At 42.6% G+C, this 14909-nt stretch overlaps 1 long non-coding RNA gene across 1 annotated transcript in view; it reads left to right on the top strand.

Annotated features, from left to right (window-relative positions):
• Nucleotides 1-1104: 1104 nt before the first annotated feature.
• LOC142027434 (uncharacterized) overlaps nucleotides 1105-14909 on the top strand; it is a 47417-nt gene continuing 33612 nt past the window's right edge. Inside the window, exon 1 of the long non-coding RNA XR_012649131.1 lies at nucleotides 1105-1214. This is a non-coding gene — a long non-coding RNA (uncharacterized LOC142027434). The remainder of the gene's footprint in view (nucleotides 1215-14909) is intronic.

Below are 14909 nucleotides of genomic sequence, written 5' to 3'. Positions count from 1 at the left end.
TATGTGAAACCAGACTTAACAAGTCTGGCAAGGCAGAATTTTCTTGTGAGGAGTTCTTCATCCTGGGAAGAGGCTGCAGCAGAACCGGTAGGAGCTGCTAGTGGTGGTGGTGCAGCAGGTGTTGGAAATCAGGGAACTTGCTCAAATGTCTGAATGTGAATTTAGATGCCTGGTTTTGAAATCTCTGGCCATGAGTTAGTCAGCTTATGAATTTTTACAAGCACTGCCATGTATCTGTAGCATTGTGTGAACTTTGAACTAAAGATTTTTGACTATGGGTGATTACAATCTTTGACTTATTTAGCAAAGTCATATATGTAAAAAATCATGTTCCAATCACCTGGAACTATTTTTTTTTTTTAACAAAAACTCTTTTGGCTATAGATCACACAGGAGAAGTTTTAATATATTTTAGAATTAGTTTGGCCGAGCCATATGTTAAAGTAGTAATAGTTTACAAGTCTGGCTACTAGATTTGTATCATTCCTTTACAGTGAGACTAGGTGGAAGGTACCACCACGTTTTTTGAGGACATTTTTATGGCAGCCTCACAAAAGCTGTGAATGGAAGGCAGAAGACTAACTGGCCATTTTTTTTCTTTCTCCTGCTATGTAGTGCAGTCCAATAACTTTATAATCATTTGCAGTTGCAGATAAAAGGATGATTGTCCCTGAAAATGAAACAAATTTTGTGTTTTTTTTCCAACAACGGAGTCATTAAGACCTTTGTAATAGTCATGCCTTACAATAGACAAAGCTCTTTTATGAACCAGATATACTCAGTAAACAGAGCAAGTGACAAAGTAAGCTTGAAAAAGAACAGGATGCTTAATGGATTTATGCCTAACTTTTATGTATTTGGGTATTCTTTTTTGTGTTGCTGCCAAAGCCGCTTTTTTAAACTCCCAGGTTTCTCCAGTACCGCTTGAACTGGACTGTATGTACTAAACTCCTCTGAGAGCTGACAGACAGGGACAAGAGGAATCCCTGTCAATTTCAAATACCACACGAAGACAAAAATAAGACACCAGGTCATTTGCCCCAGTTGTGGATAATAAACACTGCATGGGCTTGCGCTGCCTGCAGAGTCCTCTTGGGGGAGGGACGCAGCTGCATCCATCCCAGGGTCTTGCTGCTCACAGGCACCTCGCTGGGTGAAGCAGTGATGCTGTAGCTACTCGGTGCTTGTGTCCGCACAGAGGTGAGGAGCCCAAGGTAAGGAGAAGGACCTCACTGTGCCGGCTGCTGTGTAGGTACCGGCTAAGAAATGACTTGGATTTTACAAGCTTATGTTATAAGGGAGCGTAGGAAACAGGGAGACAAGTAGAAGGAAGCAACTTGACAGCACCAGACCACCCCATCAGCAGCCTGACCAGATGAGTTTTCTGTAGGCATTGAGCCTTGCACAGGACTTTAAAGGACTTCTGGTAGAGTAATGAGAACCCTTGGGAGTCCTTCCCAGGCATGAAAGGCAGCCTATGAGGGAGGATGACTGGAGAAATAGCGAACAAATGCATTCCCTGGGGGAGAGGATGGCAGTTGTGTCTGTGCAGTTACATCCACAGCATATATTCCTCTCTTCTGATTGTTGGTCACGGCCGAGAGTCTGCATCAGCAGTGAGGCAAAGGTGACTCAGTCCAATGGGTTGTTGTCCACTGTGGCCATTTGGATTTTGGAGTTTGCTAGGTTATGGCTTGGTTAGAAGGTCTGGAGTTAAACTCTCTCCCTATCCACTGTGGTGCTTCCTACAGAAGTTTATCATTTTGTACAGCAGTAACCAGAGAAGAATGCAGCCCCCAGTTCTGCTGATGGATAAGACCAGATGCTTTCAGGACGGGCTATAATTTTAAAACGAGGTCATAAATTAAAGAGGTCACAATCAACTTGAAAGTCAGATTTTTCTTTCTGACATGGTTTTCCGTATTGCTGCAGATAAAAGACAAGGTTCTTTCAGTTGCAACAGCAGCTGCATTGCTTTGTTAACATTTCTGTGTTAGGTGTAGCATCTAGATTAATTTCCCTTTGACTTTTCCCTCAGAGTAGTGTGTTGGCTTTTATGCGGGTCTTTCACAGCAGTGCAGGAGTGAGAGGCACTCAGGAGCTACTGAAAGTCTTCAAAATTAATTCCTGTTGTTCAAAACCTAGACTTTGAGTTGTTGATCTCCTCTTAGAGTCTGTGTATCACGCAAATTAAAACACTGGCCTAATTCTGGTCTCTTTTTATCTGAGGGTAAGCTAGGATTAGTACCGCTGAAGAGAATTGAAATCTAACTGATGCAAAGTTAAAGGTAAGAAAGAGACCTTTTAGGCATATTCCCTTTCATGTTTTTGGCAACACGGAGAGCCTTCACTTTCTAGCAACTGAAGCAAATTGCTTGAGACTTGGAAACAGAACTACTGCTCAAGAACCATCTTGCAGCTGCCTGGACTTCCTTGATGTCCTAGAGGCAGGAGGTAGGGACAAGGGTGAACGGTGTGTAGTGGAGGAGAGAGGTGGCACTGGGACCTGGGCAAGGGCAGCCATGGGGGGACTGGTGGTGGTGAGCTGGTAGCCTGTCTGTGGCTGCTTGTGAAAGGAGAAGGCCTGGCACCCCCTCCTGGATGTGACACCAGTCACTCCTTTAATTCAAGCACAAAGCTGCAATGCTGCAAGCTCCATCTCTGCTATGGTCCAGTATGATGACACAAGTGGAATATCTGGCAGGGGTGAGTGGGTGGCTTGTTTTCTTCTTTAAGAAAAGTGCAAGTAATATAGGTGTCCCAAACTATTCATACTAATCTTCCGAAGTTGCACATTCACAAGTTGAGAAAGGCTGCACCTGGAGGTCCCCATATCACCTCAGTTATATCCCTGAGGTCTGTGTGTTGAGCAGTCTTTAATTATATTTTTTATATACCATCCACAGGATTCTGCCTTAGTCTGTGCGCAGGGTGGAATTGCTTTGGGGGTGAGTAAGAGGTGTTGCAGCAAAGGAAGCTTTTGTCTGCAGGAGTCAGATTTCATTTCTTTCCAAAGTCAGAAAAAAGTTGCTTAGTATCTAACAAGCCCTCACGTGGGGAAAAATGCATTTGGATTTTGGTGTGGTTTTTTTAGAAAATTTTCTTCTCAAATGGGTAATGGGTATTAGATTTTTTTCTTTTTCTTTTTTTTTTTTCCTTTTTTTAAGAATAATTTAGTTATCAGGGAACAGAAATATAATTTTGGCTTCCTGGATGCCTGAGTTTAGTTTTGACACTTTCCCCACAGGAACAAACTGATGATGACAAGGCCCTTCCAGCCCTGGTGCCATTAGGCAGGGGACTGTGAAGCCTCCCTTCCCCTGCCTGGCTCATGAGGAGGTGTAGAAGGCTGGAGGTGGGGGATCTCAGCCATGGCAGCTGAGCAGACAGATGTCAGCATGCTCAGACAGGGGGGAAAATTGTCTGGTTTTGGGTGGGCTGTTGAAGAAGGACTGGTTTTGCTTCTGTAGTTCTTCTATGTCCTAAAAAATATTTGATTTTTCTAAAAGGACATTTTCTGTCACAAAATACCTCCCTGTGGAAAACGTCCAGTCAGCAGTCATGAATGAGACAGGGGATTCCAGGAAAAGGAAAGAAAATCTGATGGAGAAGTCTTTCTCTGAAGGACTGGGGTCTGTCCCTGTTTCTGCCGCAAAGCTCTGATGGTCTTGGTTAAGTCATTTCAATTAAAATTTTCAGTCACCAACTCTCCCTCTTTTTCCAGACACCTGACCTGAGGCCATTTGCAAAGGCAATATATGTTTACAGCTGTAGAAAAAGCCACCAAGAATACCTGAAATGGATAACATTCAGTGTAAAATATGCTAGAAGTTTGGATGACAAGTTTTTCAAATTGGATTACCACAATTGCAGACCCTCTTGTAAACTGAGATTATCACCACTTAATCATGTCAAAGTTGTTGTGGAAATAAATTAGTTCATAAATATGCAAAACCACTTGATATTTTAACAATGACTATCACAGAAAAAGTTATAATGAAATTACAAGTTGATCTTCAAGAGCAGTCTGAGAAAGTTGTGTCGGGACTGATGACAAAACAGCATAGCTACTTATTAATTTAAACCAATCCTATGGGGGGGGGGAGAGGGAATAGTATTTGAATATGTAAATACATCTATTTTGTGCAGAAAGGGAATGCATAGATAACCTTTTGATTGTTAACTTTTTAGGGCTTTGAAACTTTAGTAATGCTTTTTAATGTAGGATACAGAGAAACTGAAGGTTGTAACTAGAGTTCCCTATACCTTCAAAATACAATGAAAGAAAGTCTAGTGTTCATTATACTGCTCACAGTTTTGAAAGACCTGAAGGCTGTGTAGGAACCATTGAACTGCTTGTATTAAAACAGGCTTATTGTGCTGATCCCATAGTGAGCTAGACAGATAGCTGAAGAATGTCAATAAATATCTGTTTACAGTTTGAGTAACTTGCTGTGGCTGAGTCTGTGACCCTTTTGAATAACCTCAATAACTCAATTACAAAAAGGCTATTTGGCTGAAGGAGGAAAGCTCAGCTTTTAGAGTATTTTCATGTTAAACTATCCATGAAGAATTAGGTGCTAAATAGCTTCAAATATCTGATCCTGAGTCACAGTCTAATTAAATAGAAGTAGAAATATTAACTTCTGATTTCCTAGACCTGAGTGGGGAGAAGACTGGCTTTTTCCTGCCACCCAAAAGCCTGTGTGTTTTGTTAGAAGTGGATTCTCCCTGAAGCCTTAATTGAAGCAGCAGTTTCAAGTGCTAGTTGCAGATTCTTTTACAAAACATGCTTCAAATTCATACGTGCAAGAATTAATTTCCCAGAAAAGGATTTGGATATACTCCAGTTTGTCAGAGAATCTAAAATGTCCTGTTCTTTTATTATCTGGTTGGGGAGAACGAGCTGCTTGCAAATAGTCAAAAACTAAGTAAGCATTTTGCACATATTTGACAGCTCATTCAAACAGAGAGTGATTCTGAAAAAAATAATACTAGTCCATGTACGGTTTGCTAACAGAGGTGAACTTCATAAAAATAAATTACCGTGTTAATAAAAAATATTGGCCAAAAATTACCTCAAAACTTATAATCATGCAAAGCTTACTTGAGAATTTTCTTTTTACTTGTAGGACGTTGCTCTTCCTGTGTTTTAGTTATTTGCCCATTTTCCATTGCTTTTTTAGAAAAATAAAGTCAAAGCTTTCAAGCTGTAGGATCAATTTTATCACACTATTTAACTTTTGGGTTTTTTTTGGGGGGGTGGTGGTGGTGGTGGTGTACAAATGCAGGTAAGAACCCCACAGAAATGCATGAACATGTCAATAGTTTTAGTGGAGATGGAGGAGGTCCGGATTGAGTGCACTGTAGAATGTTTTTCTAACATGAAAATGGAAAGTTGCAGAGAAGAATGGTGAGATCTGAGAGTGGTATGACCCTTTCAGCTTGGTGTTCATAATCCACCATCTGTACAGAAAAAGGTACAAAGCTCAGAAAACTCACATGACCATACCTGTACCAGATACCAGTGCAGATGACAACAGTTGTAACATTGTTAATGGCCTATGAAACACTCAACACAACTGTGTTCCTTCTGTGCACCAAAATCCAAGTAAATCTGTGCCAAGAAAGGCAATCGACAATCTGCTTACTGAGGCCCTGTGGTGGACCACAAGTGGTGGTTCATGTTAGTGGCTCTGGAACAAATGAATGCATCTTAATCAACAGCATGGTAAGAAACGAGCTGCAAAGATTACCTGTGACCCAAAGATAGGTAACTGAAGCAATGGGACTCTAATCACAGCTAAAAGGTCTAATCTCATGGTATACCTACAAGTTTAGGGTGCTTATTAAAGCATCCTCCTTAGCAAGTGCTTAGCCCTTCTGTGACAGATCTGCATTTCTGCCTCTGGGCCTTGGGTTTGGAAGCTGCTCTTTTTTTTCCCAGAGGCACTTCCCCACGGAAAGAGAATGGTGGTTTATGTTATGCCCTCATTTAGGACAGCAGTGATCATACAGCTTATAGCAAATGGCCTGTGAACTCCTCAGAGACTCACCTGTTGAAGCCCCCCCGCTTGCTTAATCGCACCTGGTATGAGCAAAAGGCAGGTGCAGATCCCTCAGGGACAAGGCACAATACTCAGCAAATGAAAGCTTTGGCTTTAGGTAAAGCAAAGCATAGCGTTACGACAGTGGGAGCCCTGGGACACCGACACTGATCAAATGGGGACCCGACGCAGTGGAGCCCTGCTCGGGAGTGAAGCTCAAGGGAAAGCACCGCAGGGGTGGATAATAAGACTTGCACTGCTTAACATATCGTGCATATGCACTGTCCTGTTAGGTTCGTTAGCAAACTTGCTGATGTAACGGAGGTGCTGTTGTCTGAATTCCGGGATCTGCAGCTGGCCTTCACGTTGGTGCCCCTGCGGGGTATGTGCAGGTGAGGGGGAAGTGAACTACCCCAGCTTACTGTAACGAGGAGATAAGACGTGCTTGGGACTCTACATACTCGGATGGGAGAGGTGAACTGTCCTGGGTTACTGTAACAAAAATCTTCTTGCGCCCTACAGCACCTTAGTGTCTCTGGGCCATGCACTGCTCCCTGCATAGCCAGTGAGCCATTACTCTGGGATGACTGAACCTTTCCTCGCTGGGAGCTGGGTGGCTGGAACATGTCTTAAGTGGATGGTTATGGCTCTTATTTCTAAGCATTGCTATACTGAGCTGAAATTATTCTAGTGTTGCACAGTGCTCAGCTACAGCTGCAATTTCACCTAAAGGCTGCCTAATCAGACACCCTTCACCCCCTCATCTCCTGTGTCATCTCAACTTGCCAGGAGAAAAGGTGGCAGCTGGCTAGCAGAGTTCACCCTGCACGTCCGTGTTGGCCTCATGAGTTGCTGTTTGGCTTATTGTACCATCTGTGTATGTATGGCAGCAGTGGGCTGGCAGGTGTCAACAGGTAAATGTTCTAGTTCTTTTATTTCCAAGATTTGGCTGGGGAAACCACTTGAAAATGCTGACTGAAAGGGACTTTTACCCTTAACTTTTCATTGATTACAGCTCTGACTAATCATCAGCTATGAATCGCTATCATTCGTGGGCAAAGGTGGGCCTTAAGAGACTGATGTTAGCTTTGGAAATGTGTCTATCAATAATGGCAGTAACAGAAATATATGCCTGTACTGTGCAGCTGTAACTGGAATAAAAGATAATTATAAATCCTTTTCTTTCAGCCCCATTACTGGGACTGTAGTGCTGGCAGCTGGGGCAATGTTTTGCTCTGATACTCTAACAATAGCTTTTACACGGAAGTTCAGGGCTGTTAAGTTGGCCTGCCTTATTGAAAGGAGATAAAACCTTGTATGTAGCTACTGTCTGAATTCTGATGAATCATTGCAGCCCACACGGTTTATGAACCACCAGAATATATGAGAAGTGGGATGAAATGAGTTTTTTGTAGAAAGCCATAAGAAAACTAAGGTTGATACATCCTGTTAAGAAAAATTTGAGGCAGCTCTTACTCATGTGAGTTTAGATGCTCCTTTATTTGGAACAGAGAGCCAACATCACTGATCACACTGTGCACTGCTGGTCAGGTTGATTTAATTTGTTGTGCTGAGTTTTGCTACTTGTTACTTATGTGCCCAATTTGAGTAACTTGGTTGCTTCAATGGAGCAGACAGTTGACCAGTTTGAGGTTAACCAACGTGAGACTTTGGTCTTCAAAGTATCTGTTTTTCCTTCCATTTCCATTTTTGATACCCTGTTCAGAAAGCGCAAATACTGTTGTTTCTTTTGCTATGTGAAGGCAATTGTATGTGAAGGCAATTGTATGTGAAGGCAATTGTTTGTGACAAGTTTATTTATGAAAGTTTTATTTAGGTAGTGATTGATTTTGATTAGATTGATTTTGATCTCTGTGTACCTGTCAGGTGGCCACTTTCAGTGAAATTTATTTGTTATTTGTATATCCATAGTGCTAAGTGACTCCTGGCGTGAATGCACATGTTCTGCTCCCATTTCCATTCAGCTGTGGCTGTTCTATTCACCACAGTGGGAACATGAACTTGTTCACAGCAGCGTAACAGGTGTTGCTTGCTTAATGTTCCTGAATGTTCATTTACTGCTATTTTTTAATATTTTGATTGCAAAAGGAGAAAGACATGAAAGAGTATTGAGTAGAAGAGCTTTGACAGTTGGTGCTCTGCTTTGACTGATTTATATTTGAGGAAGCCTGTAAGTGTGAAGCAGAGGAGCTGATATCTTTTAGGCTATCCAACTTCCTGCTGTAAAATGGAGTGAGCTAGACTTAGGCCTGCCTATAAAGGTTTCAGAAGAATAGACTGGCAGCTAGGAATTGCCAGGATTTCTTTGCAGTCCTGGGTAGTCTTCTTTTTTTCTGGATGCAGAACCAGATGTATTGCAGGTGGTCCTGTGCTGCTCAGAGCCATGAGAGAAACAAACCTGGGAGTCTTGTGATAGCTCAGCTGCTTGGGTGGATGCAGTAGTCAAGTTTTCCTGTGGTTCAGCTTTTGCACTGCATTAAATAGATATGAATAGAAAGATAGTAGCAGAAGACCCCTCCCAAATTCCAGATTAATAGACTGGTTGAAGGTGTGGTATTGCTACAGTAGGCGATTAAAATCTTTAATACTAATCTTCACTGTTTTCAGTCCTTTCTCCTGTGCAATGCTTCTGTTGGCAGACATGGAACTGAAAGAGAGTGTGATTTAGCGCTGGATCTTCAAAACAATGTACTATCATCACCATTTGAAACATCTATGCGCAAAAGTTAGATTGATAAATCTGCCTAGCTGTTGCCTAATGCATTAGGTGCCTAAAGTTCATAAATGCCTGTGTTTTCCTAAAGTCTTTTGGGGGAGACGTACTCAGTACCTTCTACACATGATTTTCCCAAACAGCCAGGAGCTTGGCTGATATATGAAGTCCGTTAAGGAATCATTAAACAGGTTTTTCCTCCTCTGCCTTTTTCTTTTGCTTTCCAAGCCCAAGAGGCTTAAAATAGGCTAACTCAGAACATGTGTAATAAAACAGGGAGCAGGAGAAACAGCTGGTTATGTCATTGGTGTCCCCTTCTATTATACAGCATATAAAAAGCACTCTGAACTTTGAAAGATTTCCCACATTTTACAATCTCTTCTCTGTCTCAGACTCTTCAAACTGCACCAGGGGAATGCCTTAGCATAGGTTTGCTCTGGACTTTGGAGTGCTCTGGCTCAATGAACAGCTTCAGGCAGTCTCCTGACTGAGAGTGGTTTGCCCAAGAATACTCACAGATGGAAAAGTGATTAGTTGCTCTCTGGGGAGGTGGGAGAGAGGGATTTGACCTAGACAAATTTGACTTAGAGGAGGTGTCATGTTTTAACCCCAGCCAGCAACTAAGCACCACGCAGCCACTCACTCATTCCCCCCCACCCAGTGGGATGGGGAAGAAAATCAGGAAAAGAAGCAAAACCCATGAGTTGAGATAAGAACGGTTTAATAGAACAGAAAAGAAGAAACTAATAATGATAATGATAACACTAATAAAATGACAACAGCAATAATGAAAGGATTGGAATGTCCAAATGATGCACAGTGCAATTGCTCACCACCCGCTGACCGACACACAGTCAGTCCCCCAGCGGTGATCCCTCCTCCCCCACTCCCCCCAGTTCCTATACTGGATGTGACATCCCATGGTATGGAATACACCGTTGGCCAGTTTGGGTCAGGTGCCCTGGCTGTGTCCTGTGCCAACTTCTTGTGGCCCTCCAGCTTTCTCGCTGGCTGGGCATGAGAAGCTGAAAAATCTTTGACTTTAGTCTAAACACTACTGAGTAACAACTGAAAACATCAGTGTGTTATCAACGTTCTTCTCATACTGAACTCACAACATAGCACTGTACCAGCTACTAGGAAGACAGTTAACTCTATCCCAGCTGAAACCAGGACAGGAGGGATTGTACCCAACTTTTCTATGTCCTGGATGAATACTGTAAAAAGAAGCGTTCTTGGTCCTGAAGGGTGAATATAGTATAAACACACTTTCTCCTATGGAAGCAGAAGGACAGGCAGAGAAATGCCCTGTTGGGAGATTTAAGTCCTGATTAAGGGTCTGCTTTCTCAGGAGTTTTGGTATTTTCTCCCTGCATAACCTCATGACATCTTTGTACTCCTCCTGAGTTGCTCAGAGAGCAGCTCCCACTGAATTCCATCCACCCCAAGTGCTCAGCCCTATAGCACACAAGAGAATGGTGCCAAAAAGTCAGAGAATGAGAAGGACACAATTATTGTATCACCTTGTTGTTCTTAAAAAATGTTGTTTTCTAATTAACAAGCCCCAAAGACAGTGTGTGACTGTGCGCCACGGTGCAGGATAGACGTCAGTTGCCTAGTGCATGGTCAATAAACATCTTCTGTGGCTCCTTGTCTCAACAGATGTCGCAAAGTCCCTTGATAGAAAAAAACTTTTCATACAGACCTTTTGCTTTTCAGGCTTTCTGTGCCCAGGCCCAGTTTAAAGCCAGGGCAGGCCTTTGCTGGTGAGGGTTTTGTGGCTCGACTGGTGTACAATTGTGTGAAATTTTTACATCTTGCACTCCAGAGCAACAAATCAAGGTTGTAGGACCTAATCTTAGTCTAGTGCTTCCAAACTTTGAATGCTCAACTGCAGCCTGCAAGCAGGAAGATTCACCAGCAAGTTGGAAACCTGTGTATCTGCTACGCAGATTTCTGTTATGGGAGATAATTTAATAAAGGACTGGAGTGAGAAACCTCCTGTTTCTACTTTTGATAGGTGGTCCAAAAATGACCTACCATATACCAGTGCTGCAGGTGTAAATAAGTCCTCATCAGTTCTTTGTGTGTACCATGTGTGGACTCGATGATCCTTATGGCTCCCTTCCAACTTGAGATATTCTATGATTCTATGAAATCTCCATGGGTTTCAGCTGCTAAAATAAAAAAAATTCTGCTCATTTATGTCAGTGTATGCATGTAAAATTCAAATATGAGTATTATTATTACGATGATTTTAGCATGGACAAAACTTTCATTTGTTTCCCTGGTTACACTTACCTCCAACCAGGAATCAGCCCAGAAAATTTCAGCCTTAAAGACTGCAATGTTCAGCGAAATTCTGAACAATTAAAACATGTTCAAGATTTCCTGATGTTTCCCTATGTAGAAAATAGTATTACCATTCCCATGTATAATTAAGTTTCAAATTGAAGGCGGTTTCCACATAAGCAGTTATGCTGTTTATGCAATACCTTTCATGCTGGAGTTAGAAAAGTTGTGATGGTCATGGGTAATGCAAATAGATCAGACACTCCACTTTTTCCTCCAAAGCCTCTTGCTTTACGTAGTGGTAGGTCGATCCACCTGAGAGTCTAAAGTCTATCTAGAGTCCCAAGAATTTACTTCAGAGGGCTTCCCACCTCAGCCTGCTGGTGTTCATGACCCTTAACTGCTAGTGTATCTCAACCGGGATTCACTGTGGTTCAGCCGTCGATCTTAGGGCTGCAGTGTCAGCTCTGTTATAGCAGGGGCCAGCCTGGTGCTCCTGTATCACCTGTTCTTCCGACAGGGGATGCTTCAAACCGCTGTCCCGCGGCAGGCGGGGTAGCTCTGGCCTTTTTTGTCCCTAGGGACCCCGTTCCCTCCTTTCGGGCCGCTGACGTGTGCCTGCGCGGCTGTCTCTCGGAGATGAAACAGTGACATCCAGCGGCCACTTTGACAAGAATGACATCCCGTCATAGCACCGGCGTCACGGCGGGCAAGGGGCAGAGCAAACGGCCCGGCGGGTGCGGGGCGCCGGCGGCGGCAGCTCGGGCTGGAGGCAGAGCTCCCCACGCCACGCGAGTGCAGCCCGAGCGTCCCCGCCTGCGGGGCTGAGCCTCGCCCTCGCCGCGGGAGGACAGGTGCCCAAGGGGAAGGGTTTGAACTCCCTGGGTTTCCCTACCGTGCAGAACGCGTGTTTTCCAGTATCCCTCCTCCATTCAGCTTTGGAATGCCTCTGGCTTTCAGCATAAAGAACCTCAGGTATAGGTAGGGCTAAGTGACACCCCCTTCCAAATCAGGAGGTCACCTAAATTCACAGGTGGCAGTACTGAATGTCCCATGTTACCAAAAATGCAGCTGGCATCCTAGGATCTGCTCAGTGTGGTAGAGAGGTTCTGATTGCTTTGTACTAACCTGGCAGGTCAGCCAGCTCTGCCCTTCACGTCACATTGTGAGGCACAGTGATTGACTCCGAATGTATCTGGAAAGGAGGGGAGTCCCATAGACACAGGGGTGTGGGAACCAGAACTTGTACAGCACCACAAAAGCCCAGCCTTCCCTGGGTTAAGTGTGTTGCTAGTTTCTGTACCTATCTATCTCAGCATCCAGTGCAAAGAACAACTGGTTTCTCTCAATTATCTTAGATTGTAACTTCTATTAACACATTTTGATTGTAGGGTTAATTCCACCAGAACAGAAAAGAGCAGTTATTAAATGTCTCCCTTTTAGTAGAGGCAAGGTAAAGTTCTTGGCCCTTTCTTACACATGAAAGCATTATCAGAACAGTTTTAACAAATAATGCATACTGTGCATTATTTTGTATTGTATTGTAGTATACCTTTTGGAAAATGCTTATTTAAAAGAGAAATTCCAGTGCTAAGTTTCAACAGAACAGCAACTCACGTTAGTAGTCTTCCGTTAATACGTTTTTAATGTTTTAATGTATAATTATTTTGTGCAACTTCTTCTGAACTTAAAAACTTCATACCTAACTTCCTGGTGCACTCAGGACTAAGTTCTCAGCAAAACTGAACCTATAGTGTCTGCCTCACATTAAGCCTTGTTTGGATCCATAAATTAGCTCCTTATCTGCTTTGCCTTATCTGCAGGACATGAATGTGTGCACTTTCTTGGAGACAAGGAGAAGAAATTATGGGTTTAAAGACAGCAGCTTCATGTGCTTGTCTTGCAGAGGGGAGACTCAGGGATCAGCTTTGTGCTCCAGTGATTACTTGAGATGAATACTCCAACATGCTGCTAAAATCTCTTGTGTATGTTGCTTAAGTATATAAGGATCTGCACTTTATTTTACTTATTTATATATTATTTTACTATGGGATTTGTAAGCTTAAAGCACTCAGGATTTTTTGCAATCCCACCCTTGATCTGTATCTTGGACTGCAATGTATTGTTTGGACTTACCTAGGTAGACCTATATGTTATAGCACATGTACTGACATAGTTCCACCACATCTCAGGAGGGAATGAACACAAGAGAATGGGGATACAGATAATTCTGTCCCCAACGTTACTGTCAAGCCTGTCTTAACTAAACTGGTGATAAACTGTCCACCTCCTTCCTTCCTCCCTCTATCGGCTGTGCCATTTTCTCCTGCCAACTCAATGCTGAAGTTAATAGACCTAGTGGACCTGTCCATCCCCCAAGAGGATGGCTTCACTCATCCCTGATGCCAGTGCAGGCAAATTGATGCGTGCCTTACACAGAGCTAGAGTAAGGACAGCCCAACTTACCCTAGGGCTAGGGCCCCACTCTGAAACTGCAGAGGTGCTGCAAATTACCGTTTCCTCCATCATCTCAAACAAAATGGAGACGGTTGAAATTTTTTATCATCATCAGTGGTCAGTGAGTAGGATCAGCTACTGTTAAGGAGAACTTGTTTCTCCATAAATGTCCATAGTGCCTTATTGCCTGAAAATACCCAGACATTTTAGAAGAGATTGTGTTTGGACTAAGGTAGGCTTAGTTTGCTTTCTAGACTTATTGAGAAAGCAAATAAGTATACAAAAGTTTCTGATAAATGTTTAAAGAGCTGTGGTGGTAATGTAGGCCATACCTATGCCTCTGCACAGTGAAGAAAGGGAATGTCCCTGCATGGCTGTGTACTTCCTACAGTGGCTGCTGCTTCTCTCTGACATAGCTGAACTGTGGTGGAGGTGAAGGATATCTACTCAGATTTTATGGATGTTTCCAGAAGATTGATTTTTTGCTAAAGACACAATTTTAGTTTAAAAATTTTCCTTAGTGAATAGTGACATGCTAGATTGGTAGTTGAATTTTTTGTCATCTTTCAAATAAAGGAAAAAACAAGATAATGTGTTAACATTTTCAGTAATGTCCTGAGAGCACTGATATATTGTTTTTCCAAGCTTGTTAAAAAATTCTCATCTTGCTCACTGTGAACAAAAAACACTGGAATATTTTGTGAGGACAATTCTATCACCTCTGCAGGCTGATTCAGTGGTGTGCATGTGACTCTTTAACATTTGGCTACACATTTAAGTGAGGAAAGGTGTAGCAAAAAAATTTAAGTTTTAGAAGGTGGTAGGAGCATTTCAGTCTCTCCAACTGTCTGTACTGCTGTCGAACTTCTTGTTTTGAAATCTAGACTAACAAAGGCAGTTCCTCTCATAGCTGTTCTTTTTCCACCCATGGTTCTCTACAATAGTAGCCTGTATCATCTGCAGTGGGATGACTGTAACTGTTAATGGGCTACTATTTTCATATCACATAAACACACTGCAGTAACCTTCTCTCAGATAATGCTTGCCATTATTGCCGCTCAACAGTATAATCCAAATATACAATATTTATGCCTGCAATCAGTTATTTGAAAATTTCAAAATAATGAAATCCTGGGGTTTTATAAGTTTTATGTTGTTCCACAAATATAAACAGGGTGAAATTCGAGCTTGATAGGCAAAGACAGTGAGTGTTGCCATAACCGTAAGTTCTTGCTGTATTCAGCCATGGGATAGTGAATCAGGGTTGGCTGCCATGGTCAATGTTAAATGGAGTTCTTTGCCATTATGCATTAAAGAGATTAAAAAAGACTAGGCCACTGCCCTAAAGACTACAAGATTGCAGCTCATGGGAATGAAAA

The sequence above is a fragment of the Buteo buteo genome, chromosome Z, assembly GCF_964188355.1.
Source record: "Buteo buteo chromosome Z, bButBut1.hap1.1, whole genome shotgun sequence".
Lineage (NCBI taxonomy): Eukaryota > Metazoa > Chordata > Aves > Accipitriformes > Accipitridae > Buteo > Buteo buteo.
The sequence above is the reverse complement of the archived record's forward strand: the minus strand, read 5'-3'. Positions and strand labels throughout refer to the sequence as shown.